Source organism: Panthera onca, chromosome B3, assembly GCF_046562875.1.
Source record: "Panthera onca isolate mPanOnc1 chromosome B3, mPanOnc1 haplotype 2, whole genome shotgun sequence".
In the NCBI taxonomy this organism is placed as follows: Eukaryota; Metazoa; Chordata; class Mammalia; order Carnivora; family Felidae; genus Panthera; species Panthera onca.
The window spans coordinates 109,487,400-109,504,925 of record NC_138344.1 but is presented as its reverse complement, the minus strand read 5'-3'; the positions used below and the strand labels follow the sequence as shown (position 1 = coordinate 109,504,925).

General features: G+C 37.3%; 1 long non-coding RNA gene across 1 annotated transcript in view; it reads right to left on the bottom strand.

Moving 5' to 3' along the window:
• Positions 1-8,202: 8,202 nt before the first annotated feature.
• The window catches only part of LOC132669975 (uncharacterized), an 83,209-nt gene continuing 73,885 nt past the window's right edge, over positions 8,203-17,526 (bottom strand). Inside the window, exons 8-10 of the long non-coding RNA XR_014137828.1 lie at positions 11,112-11,155; positions 10,613-10,659; positions 8,203-8,423 (exon numbers count right to left, since the gene is read on the bottom strand). This is a non-coding gene — a long non-coding RNA (uncharacterized LOC132669975). The remainder of the gene's footprint in view (positions 8,424-10,612; positions 10,660-11,111; positions 11,156-17,526) is intronic.

Below are 17,526 nucleotides of genomic sequence, written 5' to 3'. Positions count from 1 at the left end.
AGTCGGGGGAAAGAAGGATGAGTAAGTGGGCCACAAATGACTTTTAGGGCAGCAAAACTATTCTGCATGATAATATAATGGTGGATACATGTCATTACACAATTGTCCAAACCTGTAGAATATACAACACCAAGAGCAAACCCTAATAAATATACTATAGACTTTGAGTGACAATGATTCCTCAATATAGGTTCATCAGTTATAACAAATGTACTGCTCTGATGGAGGATGTTGATAGTGGGAGAGGCTTTGTGTGTAGAGGGCAGGAGGTATATGGACACTCTCTGTATCCTCCTCTTAATTTTTGTGTAAACCTAAAACTGCTAAAAAAAAAAAAAAAAAAAAAAAAAGTCTAATAGAACTTTAAAAAACAAAACAGCAGGGGCACCTGGGTGGCTCAGTCGGGTAAGCATCCCACTTCAGCTCAGGTCATGATCTCATAGTTCATGAGTTTGAGCCTCATGTTGGGCTCCGTGCCGGCAGCTCAGAGCCTGGACCCTGCTTCGGATTCTTTGTCTCCCTCTCTCTCTCTGCCCCTCCTCACTGGTGCTGTCTCTCTCTCACTCTGTGTCTCTCAAAAATAAACATTAAAAAATAAATAAATAAATAAATAAATAAACAACAAACAGCAACAACAACAAAAAATCTTTATGACCAAGATGGATTTATTCTGAGAATATAAGGATGGTTTCACACTAAGAAGACCATTAATATAATTTACCCAGTGATATAATATATACAAGGAGGAAATGATAAGATTAGTTCCATAGTGCTGAAAAGATCTTTGACACAAGTCAATATCTATTTCTGTTTTTTTGTTTGTTGGTTTGTCTGGTTGGTTTGTTTGTTTTTAAGCAGGCTCCACATCCAGTGTGGAGCCCAACATGGGTCTTGAACTCACAACCATGAGATCAAGACCTGAACTGAGATCAAGAGTCGGCTGCTAAACCGACTGAACCCCCCAGGTACTCCTCTATTTCTGTTTTTAAAAATTCAATAAAATAGAAATTGATAGATATTTCATAATGTAATAAAATATACCTCAGCATCTTACTTACAGGGAAACATTAGCGGCATTCCTACCAAGGTCAGGAACAAAGCAAGAATGCTCACTATCTCCACGGTACTTTTTTTTTTTTTTTTTAAGTAAGCTTCACATCCAGTGCAGAGCCTAACACAAGGCTTGAATTCATGACTCTGAAATCAAGACCTGAGCTGAGATCAAGAGTCAGATGCTTGGGGCGCCTGGGTGGCGCAGTCGGTTAAGCGTCCGACTTCAGCCAGGTCACGATCTTGCGGTCCGTGAGTTCGAGCCCCGCGTCAGGCTCTGGGCTGATGGCTCGGAGCCTGGAGCCTGTTTCCGATTCTGTGTCTCCCTCTCTCTCTGCCCCTCCCCCGTTCATGCTCTGTCTCTCTCTGTCCCAAAAATAAATAAAAAACGTTGAAAAAAAAAAATTAAAAAAAAAAAAAAAAAAGAGTCAGATGCTTAACCCACCTACCTAACTGAGCCACCCAGGCACCCCAATAACTTACTATTTTAATAGAGATTAGCCAATGTAATAAGACAAAACAATTCAATTTAAAGGCATAAAGTTGAAAATAAGTGAAATTACATTGCTGATGTTATGAAAATACACTTAGAAAACTCCAAAAATAAATACTAAAGCTAACACAGACACTAAAGAATTTAGTAACATTGCTAGGTTTAAAATTAACATACAGGGATGCCTGGGTGGCTCAGTCAGTTAAGCCTCTGACTTTGGCTCAGGTCATGATCTCATAGTGAGTTTAAGCCCCCCTCCATCGGGCTCTGTGCTGACAGCTCAGAGCCTGGAGTCTGTTTCAGATTCTGTGTCTCCTTCTCTCTCTGCCCCTCCCCTGCTTGCACTCTGTCTCAATCTGTCTCTCTCAAAAAAAAGCATTAAAAATAATAAAAGTAAATTAAATTAACATACAAAAACAACACCCTTCATATATATCAAACAATAGAAGATTTTTTTTTAATGTTTATTTTATTTTTTGAGACAGAGAGAGACACAGCATGAGCAGGGGAGGGGCAGAGAGAGAGGGAGACACAGAATGTGAAGCAGGCTCCAGGCTCTGAGCTGTCAGCACAGAGCCCAATGTGGGGCTCGAACTCACGAACTGTGAGATTGTGACCTGAGCCGAAGTCGGACGCTTAACCGACTGAGACACCCAGGCGCTCCAAACAATAAAAGATTTAATGTAAAACTAAATCATGTTTACAAAAGCAACAAAAAATAAAATACTTAAAGGTAAATTTAACAAGAAACATGCAAATTTATATGAAAAAAATCTTTACTCTTCAAAGACACAATACTTGCCTTGAACAAATGAAAAACAAAGGATTTCATGCTCTTGGATAAAGGAAATAAAATTTAAAAGATGTCAATTTTCTTCAGAATTAACATATAAATGTAAGGCAATCCCATAATGGTACTCACATGATTTTTTTTTTCCTCTGGAGTTAAGTAAGTTGATAAGCAAAGTCAAAAGACTGACAAATTGGGAAGAGGTATTGTTATTTAATTGGCAAAGGACTAATTACCATAATGTATGTTTAAAAATGAGTAGAATCATCAAAATCCAATAGAAAAAATGGGAAAAAGACATGAACAGGCAATTCACAGAAAAAGATATATAAATAGATATAGAAGATAAATAAATAGGGGTGCCTGGGTGGCTCAGTCAGTTGAACATCCAGCTTCAGCTCAGGTCATGATCTCATGGTTCGTGGGTTCAAGTCCCACATTGGGCTCTTTGCTGACAGCTCAGAGCCTGGAGCCTGCTTGAAGTTCTGTGTCTCCCTCTCTCTCTCCCCCTCCCTTGCTCACACTGTCTCTCTCTCTCTCTCTGTCTCTCTCAAAAATAAATAAAACATGAATATATAAATAGATATATAAACAGATCTCAAACATATCTATCTCAACTTCATAAAAGAAATCCAAATTAAAACTACACTGAAATCTCATCTAATACCTATTAGTCTGGCAAAAAATTCAAAGGTCTGACAATGCACTCTGTTCTTGTGGCTCTGTGGAAAAACACTCTCATATGTTGTTGCTGAATGCAAAATTGTTCAATCCCATATAGAGAAAAAAATTGGCAATATCTAGCAAAGCTACATATAATCCCACTAAGAATTTGCCCTGAGGACATAGTTGCAGAAAAACAAAACAAAATATGCACAAGGTTTTCCACTGCAGCACTATTTGTTCCCCTGCCAGATGATTTCTCTTGGGTTTTGACAATGGGAGACCAAGATAGGAAGGCAGAAGGGGAGAAGACACTTACTTCCTGCTTCTAGTTCCAGTCAGATCCCTCCAGCAGCATGAAGACAGCTATACCTCTAGCCTCTGCTGCTGTTGGCACTCACTGTGTCAATCGCTTGGCACCTTCCTCCCAGGAGTTCCACCACCAATCTCAGAATGCTCCTCCAAACATCTGAGCGCTAGCTGTGGGGCACCTGAGCACCAGGCCAATGGTGCCCACCAGAAATTACAGGTGGGCCAGTGGTTGCAGGCAACAAAGCACAGCCTGTGGGAGCCCTTCCTCCAAGTCCCTAGATTCTATACATGCTAGCTCTTCCATTTTGTTCCCTAGCCCTAGGAGTCTGGTCTTCTTCCTACAGCTATTAATTAAAGAAGGCCTAAATAGGTGGAAGGATATATCTTATTCATATAATGGCAATGAGCAAACTACACTTGGCAGAGACATCGTCAAAACTGGGGTCTCTGAAGGATCCCAGAAAGCAAAACCAGTATCCAGGTTAAACTGCTTACTTTGGTGCTGTTACTTGAAAGAGAAAAATGTCTATATTTTTTAAGCCCTCTATTTTGGGTTCTTTTTTCCATAACAAGCTTAGCCTTACCCACACTAAGATACTGGATTAAAGATTTAGATGTAGGGGCACCTGGATGGCCCAGTTGTTTGAGCATCTGACTCTTGATCTTGGTCTAGGTCATGATTCCAGGGTGGTGGGATGGAGCCCTGTATCGGGCTCCATGCTGAGCATGGAGCCTGTTTAAGATTCTCTCTCTCTCTCCCTCTGCCCTCTCCCCTGCTCAAGTGCTCTCTCTCTCTCTCTCTCTCTCTCTCTCTCTCTCAGAAAAAGGTGGAGGGAGAGCTGAAAAGACAAATCACAGGAAGGAGATATTTTTGGCACACACAATAAACAAAAATCTAGAATCCAGAATATATTGTGAAAATTAAGGGAAACGTCACTAAAATGGAGTCAGCAGGTTCAGTAGGGGGAGCTCTCATGCCCTACTACTTGTTAATTGCAGACCCAACAGGAAGAGAGGCACCTTGCAGGTGGATGCTACTTTATTATCTTGGAAGAGGAAGAAAGGATACCTCCTCCCCTGGCAATAGCCCAGCCAATGAGAAACTGTCAGACTGTCATAACTCAGCCAATGAAAAGCTACTATACTTCCAACTCCCAATTTATGCCAATGGACTTTTTTGTTTATAACAGCTTTTCCAACATCCCCTTTTCCTCTATAAAGGAGTGTAGCTCTCCTTTGTTTGTTGGACTTGCCTATAGACTTTGCCAAAGCTAGCTTTCCCAAATTGCAATTCCTTGCTATTGCTGAAAAAACTCACCTTTTGCTAATAAAATAACTGGGAAGTTTCATTTTCAAGGTTAACAACATGTAGAACTTGTACAAAATAGATTGGAAATAGTAGACAAATAGAATACTCGAACTGCAACTTTAAAGAAGAGAAAATCTCAAGGGTCAATAAGTGGGAAAAAATGTTCCACCTTATTACTACTCAGAAAAGTTAGAATAAGACCCTAGTGAGGTAACATTTTACACACTAGCTACTGGATAAATGAAGAAATCAGAAAGTATCAAGTGCTAATGAAGACATAGATCTACAGGAACTCTTAGACACTGCTAGTGCAAGTGTAAGTTGGTAAAATTGTCTTGAAGATCAACTCGCGTTATCTTGTAAAACTAAAAATTTGCAAAGCCTGAGATGGAAGATTTCCACTTCTAGGTATACACTGTGTCTATCTGGGACCAGCACAAAATGTACATGTATGTGATATGCCCAAAAATGTATATGTATAAAAATGACTCAGGTATATGTTTCTCGTAGTATTATTTTTAAAATAAACTTGTTTGAGGAATAATCTAATTAGAATAAAATACAGATTTCAGTTCGATGAGTTTTGGTGAACATATATACCCATGCTACCATTTTCACAATCAAAATGTAGAACATTTACATAACTCCAGAAATCTCTCCTGTGCCTCTTTATAGTCAATTCCTTCCTCCAGGCAACCATAGATTGGTTTTACCTGCTCTAGAATTTATATAAATGAAATTATACAGTACAAATTCTTTTGTGTGGGCTTTTTTTCTCTTAAAAGAATGTTTTTGAGATTTGTTGTGGGGGAAGAAATTTCCGTTACCCCCTTAAGGTCTTTCTAGTTGGACTAAGAATCAAATCGACATGAGACAGATTAACAGGAGAAAATCAAATTTACCTTTATAGGTATACAGAATCCACATAGATATGGAATTTCAGAGACAGGCAACATCAGGCTTATCTGAGGTAAAGAGAAGGGTAGAGTTAGGGGTATACAAAGAAAAGGAGGACCATTAGCAGGAAGGTGAGAGGAGACGTTTGGAAAACAAAGGTTGCTCTGCTCTGCAGACAAGTTTCTTAGATAAGGAGGAATCTCTGTGAATAGCTCTCTTCCTGGTACAAGTAGGTAGTTGAGGGGGCATGTAAAGAGCTTTTCCTGAGTCTACTAGATTTTGATTGCTTTTAACTCAAGATAATCTTCCTGCCAAAGTGGTCTATCTTGGGTCAGCCTGCCCTTGCCCCTACAGATTCATTTGTGTTTTCGTATGTAACAGCAGTTTGTTCATTTTTATTGCTAGCTAATATCATACTCACTGATGGCTACTGGATCGTTTCCAGTTGGGATTATTATAGATAAGTCTGCTGTAAATATTCTGTACAAATCATATTATAGGCATATGTTTCCATTTCTCTTGGGTAAATACCTAGGAGTGCAGTTGCTATGAGACTGAGTGGATGTATGCTTAATTTTATATAAAATTGTGAAATTGTTTTTCCAAGTGATAGGACCGTTTTACACTTCCACGGGCAATGTACAATATTTCCAATTACCACACTTGGTATCATCAGTCTTTTTAATGTTAATCATTCCAATGGATGTGAAGAGGTATGTCAATGTGGTTTTGATATGCGTTTCCTTGATGATTAGTGATATTGAGCATCTTTCCATTTGCTGATTAGACTTTAATATATGTATGTGCCTACATAGACATTTATGTGTGTATATCTTCTTTTGTGAAGTGTCTGTTGAAATATTTTGTCCATTTTAATTGGACTATTCGTTTTTATATTGTTGTTAGAGTTCTTTATACAATCATCATATTTATGTACTAGCTTGCAAACATTTTCTCCCAGCCTGTGATTTGACTTTTCATTTGTTTTTTAAAGTTTATTTCTTTATTTGGTGCATGTGCATGCGCATGCGCTCACGCACAAGAGAGAGAGAGCAGGGGAAGAGCACAGAGGGAGAGGGAGAGGGAGAGAGAATCCCAAGCAGGCTCCACACTGTTAGCACAGAGACCAACTCGGGGCTCAAACTCGCCAACTGTGAGATCATGACCTAAGCTGAGATCAAGAGTCCAACACTTAACCAACTGAACCACCCAGGCGCCCCCTTACTTTTCACTTTCTTATAAGTATCTTTGGAAAACCACAGATTTGGTTTTTGTTGTTATTGTTTGAATTTGAATATATAAAATATCAACACACAAGTATTCAGTTCATAAATGAAGAAAGTAATGCTCACTATAGGTCATTTGCCAAGGCCTCTCAATCGAATAAGTCTTCAATTGTGGATTATGTGGTAGCAATATGTTTAAAACTTTTTGAAGAACAGTCAGATATTTTTCCAAAGTGCACCAGTTTACAATCCCACCAGCAATGTATGATGGTTCCAATTTTTCCATATTCTCACCAACACTTAATTATTGTCTGTCTTTTTCATTTTAGCTGTTCTACTATGTGTCAAGTAGTATCTCATTGTGGTTTTCATTTGCATGTTGAACACCTTTTATGCACTTACTGGCTATTTACATATCTTCTTTGGAGAAATGTCTATTCAGATGCTTTGCTCGTTTTAAAAATGAGGTTGTTTGTGTTTTTATTTTTGAGTTGTAAGAATTCTTTACTCATTCTGAATATAAGTCCCTTTTCTGATATATGATTTGCAAATATTTTGTCTCCCATTCTGTGTATTGGTTTTTCATTTCTTGATGATTTCCTTTAAAGTACAAAAGGTAATAATAATGATAATAATAATAATAATAATAATAATAATAATAACGTACAAAAGGTTTTAATTCGGACAAAGTCCAATTTACCTATTTTTCCTTTTGTTACTATGTTTTTTGAGAAACCATCACCTACCCTAAAGCCATGAAGATACACACCTAAGTTTTCTTCTACGAGTTTTATGGTTTTAGTTCTTACCTTTAGGTCAATGATGCATTTGGAGTTAATTTTCACATATAGTGTGATGTGGGAATCCAGCTTCATTCGTTTCCATGTGAATATCCAATTTTCATGTGTCCCAACACCATTCACTGAAAAAACTATTTTTCCCCATCAGATTTCTTGGCACCCATGTTGAAAACAATTGACCATAAATGTAAGAGTTATTTATTCCTTCCTGTACTTCTGAATTTACATCTTATATCATTGTCTACATCTTTAAGAATTCCCCTTAGCATTTCTTTCTTTCTTTTTTTTTTTTTTTCATGTATTTATTTTGAGAGAGAGAGTGATAGCAGGGGAGGGTCAGAGAGAGCGAGACAGAGGATCTGAAGCAGGCTCCACACCAACAGCAGTGAACCAGATGGGGGGCTCAAACCCACAAACCGTGAGATCATGACCTGAGCCAAAGTCAGACGCTTAACCGACTGAGCCACCCAGGTGCCCCTCCCTTAGCATTTCTTGTGTCAGCATTATTTATAATAGCAAAACAAATTAAAGACCCCAAATGTCCATAGATAAAAGAGTGGATTAGAAAAAATGAGTTATTTTCTTACTAGAGAATATCATCTAACAGTGAAAATGAATCTACAACAACTATTTACAAAAACAGACAACTCATAGAAATAGAATATTAAGAACTCTGCTTTTATTCTGTATGAGAATTCATTGTAGTGATTTGAGCAGAGGAAGAATATTATTGGACTGATATTTTAACAGGATTCTTTTGGGTGCTGTGTTGAGAACCCACTACGGGTGGGGAGGAGGGCAAGGGCAGAAGTTGTCAGATCCACTGTGAGGCTATTGTAATAATTCAGGCAACAGATGATGGTGTCTTGGGCCAAGATGGTGGCTGTGGAATGATGAGAAGTGGTAGAATTCTGGATATACTTTGAAGGTACATTCGACATAATACGGGAGGTATTGGTAAAGGAGAGGAATCAAGTAGGTTCAGAATGAAAGGAAAATTAATCAACGTTCAAGTATTGTTTCAAACAATAGCATAGTTGATATAATGATATTGCAGAAAATTGTGAAGCATAGTAAGTGAAAGGAGTCAGTGATCCCAATGTTTTTAGTCTGAACACATGGAAGAATGAAGTCTTCTATTATTATCTGCACTTTTCTATATGTTGGAAATATTTTTTTAATGTTTATTTATTTTTGAGAGAGAGAGAGAGAGAGAGAGAGAGGCAGAGCGTGAGCAGGGGAGGGACAGAGAGAGGGAGACACAGAATTCCAAGCAGGCTCCAGGCTCCAAGCTGTCAGCACAGAGCCCAACACGAGGCTCAAACCCATAAACCGTCAGATCATGACTTGAGCCAAAGTCAGGATGCTTAACCAACTGAGCCATCCAGGTGCCCCTGAAAATATTTTATTATACCCAAATGCTGAGAATATTTTTAATAATTATTATAAATATGAATTAAAATATTAATTAAAACTTTGGAGATTTTCAAAATTAGGTTACTATTTAAGGAATGAGATACTAAAAAAACACTAGTGGAAGCATCTCAAAAACAAATGTGTCTTTTAAAACTTTTCCATAAAACTTTGTATTATACTAATTATTATGTATGCATGACAACAGTGGTTTACCTATTTTTTTAACAGTTTTTTATTGATGTATCTTTAGCACCAAGAAAAAGGGCAGCAGCCATTTGTTGAATAAATGAGCAAAGAAAGCCTTATTTATTCTCCCAATCCAATTCTTCCCCTTACTTATTATTTAAACTCCACAGATGCTGTGGTTGATTTACACTGTTCTGCATGTTAAAAAGTAAGAGACAGCAATATATTTGTGTCATTATTATTAGAGTAAATGTCAGTAATTATTAAATCTGAAGAAATTGAAAGAAAAACTCAGAGATAAATGTTTAAGAGATATTCTCATCTGTGAAATATATGAACAAGTTAAATTAAGAAACTCAGATTTCCTTATATATTCTTCATTATGCATATCTTGGAAGGTGTCTACTTACAAGAGATTACAAAAAATAAGACTACCTTTTGAGATAGAAGATAGAGCTTCTTATGTCCTGTAGGGCAGGATTCTATGTTGGTACATTTATCATTCTTGCTGGGTGATAGCAAAGCTGACTCGATTAACACCGTGGTTATTTAAGTGTGGTTAGCATACCACTGAGCACTCATGTGGTTATTTTAGTTGAGGATACCCACGCATACCGTTTTTAAAAAGCAAATCTGTGATTCTATAGATATCAATGTTTAGGACTAGGTTAAAGTAGGTATTACAATGAAAGGAATCGGAGTTAAAATTATTTTTAAAATAATAGCACACTTGGCATGATGATATTGCAAAAATTGTGAAGATAGTAAGTGAAAGTAAGTTTTAGAAACATTGGTTTAAGGAATAAGGAAGGCGACAGAGCACATTGTATGCCATTAATAATGAGTTATTAATCTGATGGGCTTTGAAAGATCTGAATAGATATTATTTCTTCTTCCTTTATTATTTTTTTTAAGATTGTATTTTCAAGTGATCTCTTCGCCCAATGTGGGAGTTGAACTTATAACCCCGAGATCAAGAATTCCACACTCCACCAGCTGAGCCAGCAAAGGCACCCCCGGGCAGATACTATTTCTAAATGATCCATGGGCAATTAATCAAAAACAAAGGATAAACAAATTATCTTAAAGAAAAGATGCTAGTACTTAGCTGTGGTGTTATCGTATACAAAGATATGTAGCACTTGTGTCCATCAGTGGTCAGCTCACTGAGTGTCTATTGGTCTGTTTTATGTCTCTCTTCACATACATTATCTAACTGAGAAAGAGAAGTACAAGAAGACTGAGGCTATATCTGTGTGTTTTACCTCCTTTGGTATTGGCAGAGCAGAACATATATGTGGATATTTAGTAAATAGTTTAATATTAATGAAATAATAGCATAAAACATGATTTGATTCAAAAACAACTATTTCTTAAAGAATAATATGTGTACAGGAAAAAACCATATGTTATAACTACATAGTTCAGTGAATTTCTACAAACCAAATGAACTCATAAAACTTCATTTACCTTTTGTTTTTAAAGCATCTGCATTGCCTGAACTTATTCAAGTTTACCTGAATGAAATAGAGACCACTCATCAGTATTTCATGCCATGTCATATCTTAGAACTTCATAACTGTTGATGCTTTTCATTTTTAAAATCTACATGAGCTTATTTTTTGTATTTTTTTTTCTTCTGCCTCAATTTTCGGGGGGGAGGGAGTTACCATTAAGACATTATCTCTGGAGTGCCATATAGAATCGTATTTATTTTGAACACCTTGAATTCCAACAGCAGTGGGCTTTATTCCCTTTGTAAGGAATAAGAGTAGCCCCTTCACCTTTGCTCAAGTAGAAGTCCAAAGAGACACAACATATTCATTGTTATTTAATAATAAAGCTTTCTTGCTTTGGTATATTTTAAGTTGCTAAGCTCTAGCTTATTGACAATTATAGCTTTCTTCTGGTCATTTCTCTTCTATGACAATAATTAACACAAAAGAAATGGAAATCCTCCGAATCTTACCCCTGCCACCGTGATAATTGTGTTTCTGGACTCCTCAGCTGCACCTACAATAATAATTTTTCCTTGGTGAATTATTGTGATGGTCACATTCAGAGGAGAACTTCAGAAGGATTAGAGGAAATCACCAAGTTAGAATTTTGGCTAGCATTTTAATTACAATTTCAAATAGTTTTGATAATGAGCAGTTATATGTTTTAAATGTCACTGGCTGATACAGTGAAACATAATAAATTTTTGCACTTAAACTTTAAAAGCTACTGATCATGGGGCGCCTGGGTGGCTCAGTCGGTTGAACGTCCGACTTCGGCTCAGGTCATGATCTCGCAGTCTGTGAGTTCGAGCCCCGTGTCGGGCTCTGTGCTGACAGCTCAGAGCCTGGAGCCTGCTTCGGATTCTGTGTCTCCCTCTCTCTCTGCCTCTCCCCGCTCATGCTGTCTCTCTCTCTCTCTGTCTGTCAAAAATAAATAAACGTTAAAATAATAATAATAATAATAATAATAATAATAATAATAATAAAAAGCTACTGATCATCTCTCTTTGGTCTTTTTCTTTTTTCTCTTTCTTGCTTTTTTTTCCTTGTTCTTCTTTGTATGTCTAGCTCCATTGTATTTTTCTCTTACGTCGAGTCCTTTGTAACTAAAGGGCTTCCTCCTCTTCCTTGGCGCATGTGTGCTTGTCTCCTTTCCTCTGAATCTTTATCTGCTTGTCTTTTTTTGTTTATCCACTACTTCCTCTCAAATGTTTATTTATTTATTTTGAGAGAGAAAGACAGCAGGGGAGGGGCAGAGAGAAAGGGAGAGAGAATCCCAAGTAGGCTCCACACTGTCAGTGTATAGCCCGACACGGGGCTAGAACTCACAAACTGAGCTGAAATCAAGAGTTGGACACTTAACTGACTGAGCCACCCAGACACCCCTGTCCACTAGTTTTTATGTGTTCTGTCTCTCCATCTCTGTTTCTCTTCCTTCCTGGATTCTTTCCTCTCTCCCTTCTATTCCTGCTCTTTTTTCTCTTGGCTGACAACCATGAAAATTTATCTCAAGAGCTCAGAGCCATGTATACCTCATTAATTTAAAAACCATAATTTATTAGCTTTGTTTTCTTTTTAATCTATCATGTTTATTTTGAACATTTATTCATAAATCTCTTTGCCAATAACAGGCCATTACAAATCAAAATAATGATAATCACATATGATAATAAATTAATAATAGATAATAAAATTAAAAAAATGAGCACAGCCCCATAAAGATGTGGTTTCATAAATATAACAATTTTCAAAAACATCTATTTTCTAATTAATTTTTATAAAATAATGAGGGGGACCTGGGTGGCTCAGTCGATTAAGCATCCGACTTCAGCTCAGGTCACCATCTCATGGTCCATGAGTTCAAGCACCCCATTGGGCTCTGTGCTGACAGCTCCGAGCCTGGAACCTGCTTGGGATTCTGTGTCTCCCTCTCTCTCTGCCCTTCCTGAGCCACCCAGCTGCCCTGTATTTATTTATTTTTAAAGTTTATTCATTTATTATTTCTAAGACAGAGAGAGCACAAGCAGGGGAGGGACAGAGAGAGAGGGAGACACAGAATCCAAAGCAGGCTCCAGGCTCGAAGCTGTCAGCACAGAGCCCGACATGGGGCTCAAACTCACACGAATGGTGACATCATGACCTAAGCTGAAGTAGGATGCTCAACTGCCTGAACCACCCAGGCGCTCCTCTCTTAGTGTTTTTGTTTTTCTTTTTTTTTTTAATAGTGTGTTTTTTTTAATTTTTTTTTTAACATTTATTTATTATTGAGAGACAGACACACAGTGTGAGCAGGGAAGGAGCAGAGAGAGGGGGAGACACAGAATCTGAAGTAGGCTCCAGGCTCTGAGCTGTCAGCACAGAGCCCAACGCGGGGCTCGAACCCACGAACTGTGAGATCATGACCTGAGCTGAAGTCAGTTGCCCAACCAACTGAGCCACCCAGGCGCCCCTCTTAATGTTTTTCTAAGGCTCATCTGTTTTGTAGCATGTATCAGCACTTCATTCTGCCAAATGATATTGCATACAGATATACCACATTCATTAATTGATGGGCATTTGCTTTTTCCCGTCTTTTGGTTGTTACAAATAAGGCTGCTGTGATATTTTGTGTGTAAGTTTCTGTGTGAATATATGTGTCCACTTCTCTAGGAGTGGTGAATCGTATGATAGCTCTGTATTTACCATTTGAAGGACTATCAAACTTTTTTCCAAAGTGGCTGTGCCATTTAATATCCCCACCAGCAACTGATGAGTGTTTTAACTTGTACATATAACTAGCCAATACTCACTATCTGTTATTTTGATTATTATCCTATTGTTTTGATTATAGTCATCCTAGTGTGAAGGGGTAGCTCATTGTGGTTTGATTTGCATTTCTCTAATGACTGATAATGTAAAGCATTTTCCATGTGCTTGTTTTTGTTTTTTTTTTTTAAGTCATGACTATTCAAATATTTAGCACTTCTCTCAATTGAGTTGTCTTTTGTTGTTGTTAAGAGTTCTTTATATACTCTGGGTCCTAGATGTTTACTAGATACATAACTTGCAAATATTTTCCCTCATTCAGTGGGTTGTCTTCACTTTCTTGATGGAATTCTTTGAAGCTCGTAAGTTTTTGATTTCGATGAAGTTCAATGATCTATTTTTTCTTTTATGCTTTATGCTTTGGGCATCATATTTAAGAAAACATTGCTTCACTCAAGGTCACAAAGGTATTCACCTAGGTTTTCTTCTAAGAGTTTCTTTATAGTTTTAGCTCTTACATTTAAGTTGATGTTCCTTTTTTGGTTAATTTTTATAAATGATGTGAGATTCAACTTCATTTTTGTGGATGGTAGGAGTTCGACTTCATCCTTTTACTTGTGGATATCCAGTTATTCCCAGCACCACTCGTTAAAAAACTATGATTTTCCTATTCAATTTTCTTAGCACCCTTGTCAAGGACCATGAGTGTGAGGATTTATTTCTGGATTCTCCATGCTATTCCATTGATCTATATGTCTATCCTTATGCCACCAACAAACTATTTTGATTACTGTAGCTTTTAGTAAGTTTTGAAATTGGGGAGTGTGACTCCTCCAAGTCTGTCATTCTTTTTCAAGACTGTTTGGCTATTGGGGCGCCTGGGTGGTTCAGTCGGTTGAGCGTCCGACCTCCACTCAGGTCATGATCTCACAGTTCGTGGGTTCAAACCTCACATCGGACTCTGTGCTGACAGCTCTGCTTTGGATTCTGTGTCTCCCTCCCTCTCTACCTCTCCCCTGCTTTGTCTCTCTCTCTCTCTCTCTCTTTCAAAAATAAATAAATAAACATTAAAAAATTTTAAAACAAAAGATCGTTTGGCTATTCGAAATCTCCATATGAGTTTCCATATGAGTTTTTGGATCAGCTTGCTTAATCCTGCAAAAAATGGCAGCTGAGATTTTTATAGGGATTGCATGTAATCTGTAGCTCAATTAAAGGCATATTCCCAGCTGCACAATATTAAATATTCCATCCATTAGTATGGCTTGTGTTTCCATTTGTTTAGGTCTTCTTTCTTTCAATGATGTGCTGTAGTTTCATTGTATAAGTCTTACACTTCTTTTTAAAATTTTATTCCTAGGGCATCTGGGTGGCTCAGTTGGTTAAGCATCAGACTGTGGCTCAGGTCATGATCTTGTGGTTTGTGAGTCTGGGCTCTGTGCTGACAGCTCAGAGCCTAGAGCCTGCTTTGGATTCTGTCTCTCTCTCTCTCTCTCTGTCCCCTCCCACACACACACTCTCTCTCAAAGATAAACATGAAAAAAAAAATTTAAATAAACAAAAATTTATTCCTAAGTATGTTATGCTTTTTGATACCGTTGTGAATGGCATTTTTAAACCGCAATTTCTGAGTTTTTACTGGCAGTATATAGAAATGCAATTGATTTTTGTGTATTGATCTTGTATCCTACAACCTTGCTAAACACATTTATTAGTTCTAGTATTCTTTTGTAGATACAATAGGATCTTCTGCATAAAAGTCATGTCATCTACATTAAAGAAATTTTAATTTCTTCCTGTCCAATCTTGATGACTTTATTTATTTATTTATTTATTTAATGGTCTTATTGCACTGGATAGAAACTTGAGGGCAATGTTGGATAGATGTAATGAGAATAGATATCCATGTTTTGTGCCTGAAATTAGAGGGAAAGTATTTAGTTTTTTTACCAGTAAGTGCATTGTTAGCTATAGTTTTCTTCATCAATGTCATATATCAGGTTGAGAAAGTTTCCTTCTTTCCTTAATCTTCTGAGAGCTTTTATCAGGAATGTTGAATTTTGGGGGTTGGTTGGCTGGCTCAGTCAGTACAGCATGGAACTCTTGATCTCAGGGTTATAACTTTGAGCTGCATGTTGGGTGTAGAGAATACTTAAAAATGAAATTTAAAAATTTTTTTATTTATTATTTTTTTTAATTTACATCCAAGTTAGTTAGCATATAGTGCAATGATGATTTAAGGAGTAGATTCCAGTGATTCATCATCTATGTATAACACCAAGTGCTCATCCCAACAAGTGTCTTCCTTAATGCCCCTTATCCATTTAACCCATCCCCCCTCACACACAACCCATCCAGTGACCCTCAGTTTGTTCTCTGTATTTAGGAGTCTCTTATGTTTTATCCTCCTCCTTGTTTTTATATTATTTTTTCTTCCCTTCCCTTATGTTCATCTGTTTTGTATCCTAAATTCTACATATGAGTGAAGTCATATGGTGTGCTGGATTTTATCAAATTATCTTTTGTATCTATTGAGATGATCACATTTTTATCTTTTTTTTAAGTTTAATGTTTTTATTTATTTTTGAGACAGAGAGAGACAAAGCATGAACGGAGGAGGGTCAGAGAGAGAGGGAGGCACGGAATCTGAAACACGCTCCAGGCTCTGAGCCGTCAGCACAGAGCCTGACGTGGGGCTAGAACTCATGGAGTGTGAGATCAAGACCTGAGCTGAAGTCGGACACTTAACTGACTGAGCCACCCGGGCGCCCCTTTTTATCCTTTATTGTGTTAATGTTTCATTACATTGGTGATTTTTGTATGCTAGACAAAACATGCCTTCCGGGGAAAAATCTCATTTGGGTATAGCATATAGTCTTTTACCATATTGCTGAGTTTGACTGGTGAGTATTTTCTTGAGAATTTTTGCATCTATATTAATAAAAAATGTTGGCCTATAGTTTTCTTTCCTTGTGGTATCTTTGTCTGATCTTGATGTTAGAGCAATATTAGCTTCATAATATGAGTTAGGAAGTGTTCCCTCCTCTTATATTTTTTGGAAGACTTTGTGAAAGATAGATATTAATTTTTCTTTAATGGTTTGGTAGAATTCAGCATTGAAGACATCCAGGCCTGGACTTTTATTTGTGGGAAGTTTTGTTTTTTTTTTTATGTTTGTTTGTTTTTGAGAGAGAGAGAGTGCAAGTGGGGGAGAGGGAGAGAGGGGCAGAGAGAGAGAGAGAATCCCAAAAAGGCTGCCATTAGCACAGAGCCCAACGAGCTGTGATATGAACTGAGCCAAAACCAAGAGTCAAATACTTAACCGACTGGGCCACCCAGAGGCCCCTATGGGAAGTTTTTTTATTACTAATAGGATCTCTCTGATGGTATTTTTAAGTAACCTCTACTCCCAACATGGGCTCAAACCCACAGCTTTGAGATCAAGAGTTGAGCCAGCTAGGTGTCCAGGTATATATAAACATGTTTACATTTTCTTTTTCCACTTTTATTAGTTTTGTCCTTCTAGAAATTTGTGTATTTCATGTAAGTTATCTATTTTGTTTATATACTATTCCTCAGAGCTTCTATTATAATCCTTTTATCTGTATGGTCAGTACTGATGTCCCCTCTTTCATTCCTGATCTTAGTAATTTGAGACTTCTTTTTTGCTTGGTCAAGCCACCTAAAATTTTGTCAATTTTGTTCATTTTCTTTTTAAGAAACCAGCTTTGGTTTAATTGGTTTTATTAATTTTTTAATTCTTTTTTATTTTTTTCCACTCTAATTTTTTTTTTTTCCCTTTCTTCTGTTTGCTTTAAGTTTCATTTGCTCTCCTGTTTCAGTTTCCTATAGTGGAAAGTCAGTTTATTGATTTAACATTTTTTCTCTTTTTTAATACAGGTGTTTACAATGATAAATTTCAGTCTAAGCACTGCTCTGTGTATGTGTTGGAGCATGTTTTAAAAAAAATTTTTTTTAATGTTTACTCATTTTTGAGAGAGAGACAGATCATGAGTGGGGGAGGGCAGAGAGAGAGAGAGAGAGAGAGAGAGAGAGAGAGAGACAGAATCTGAAGCAGGCTCCAGGCCCTGAGCTGTCAGCACAGAGCCCGATATGGAGCTCGAACTCATGGACCACGAG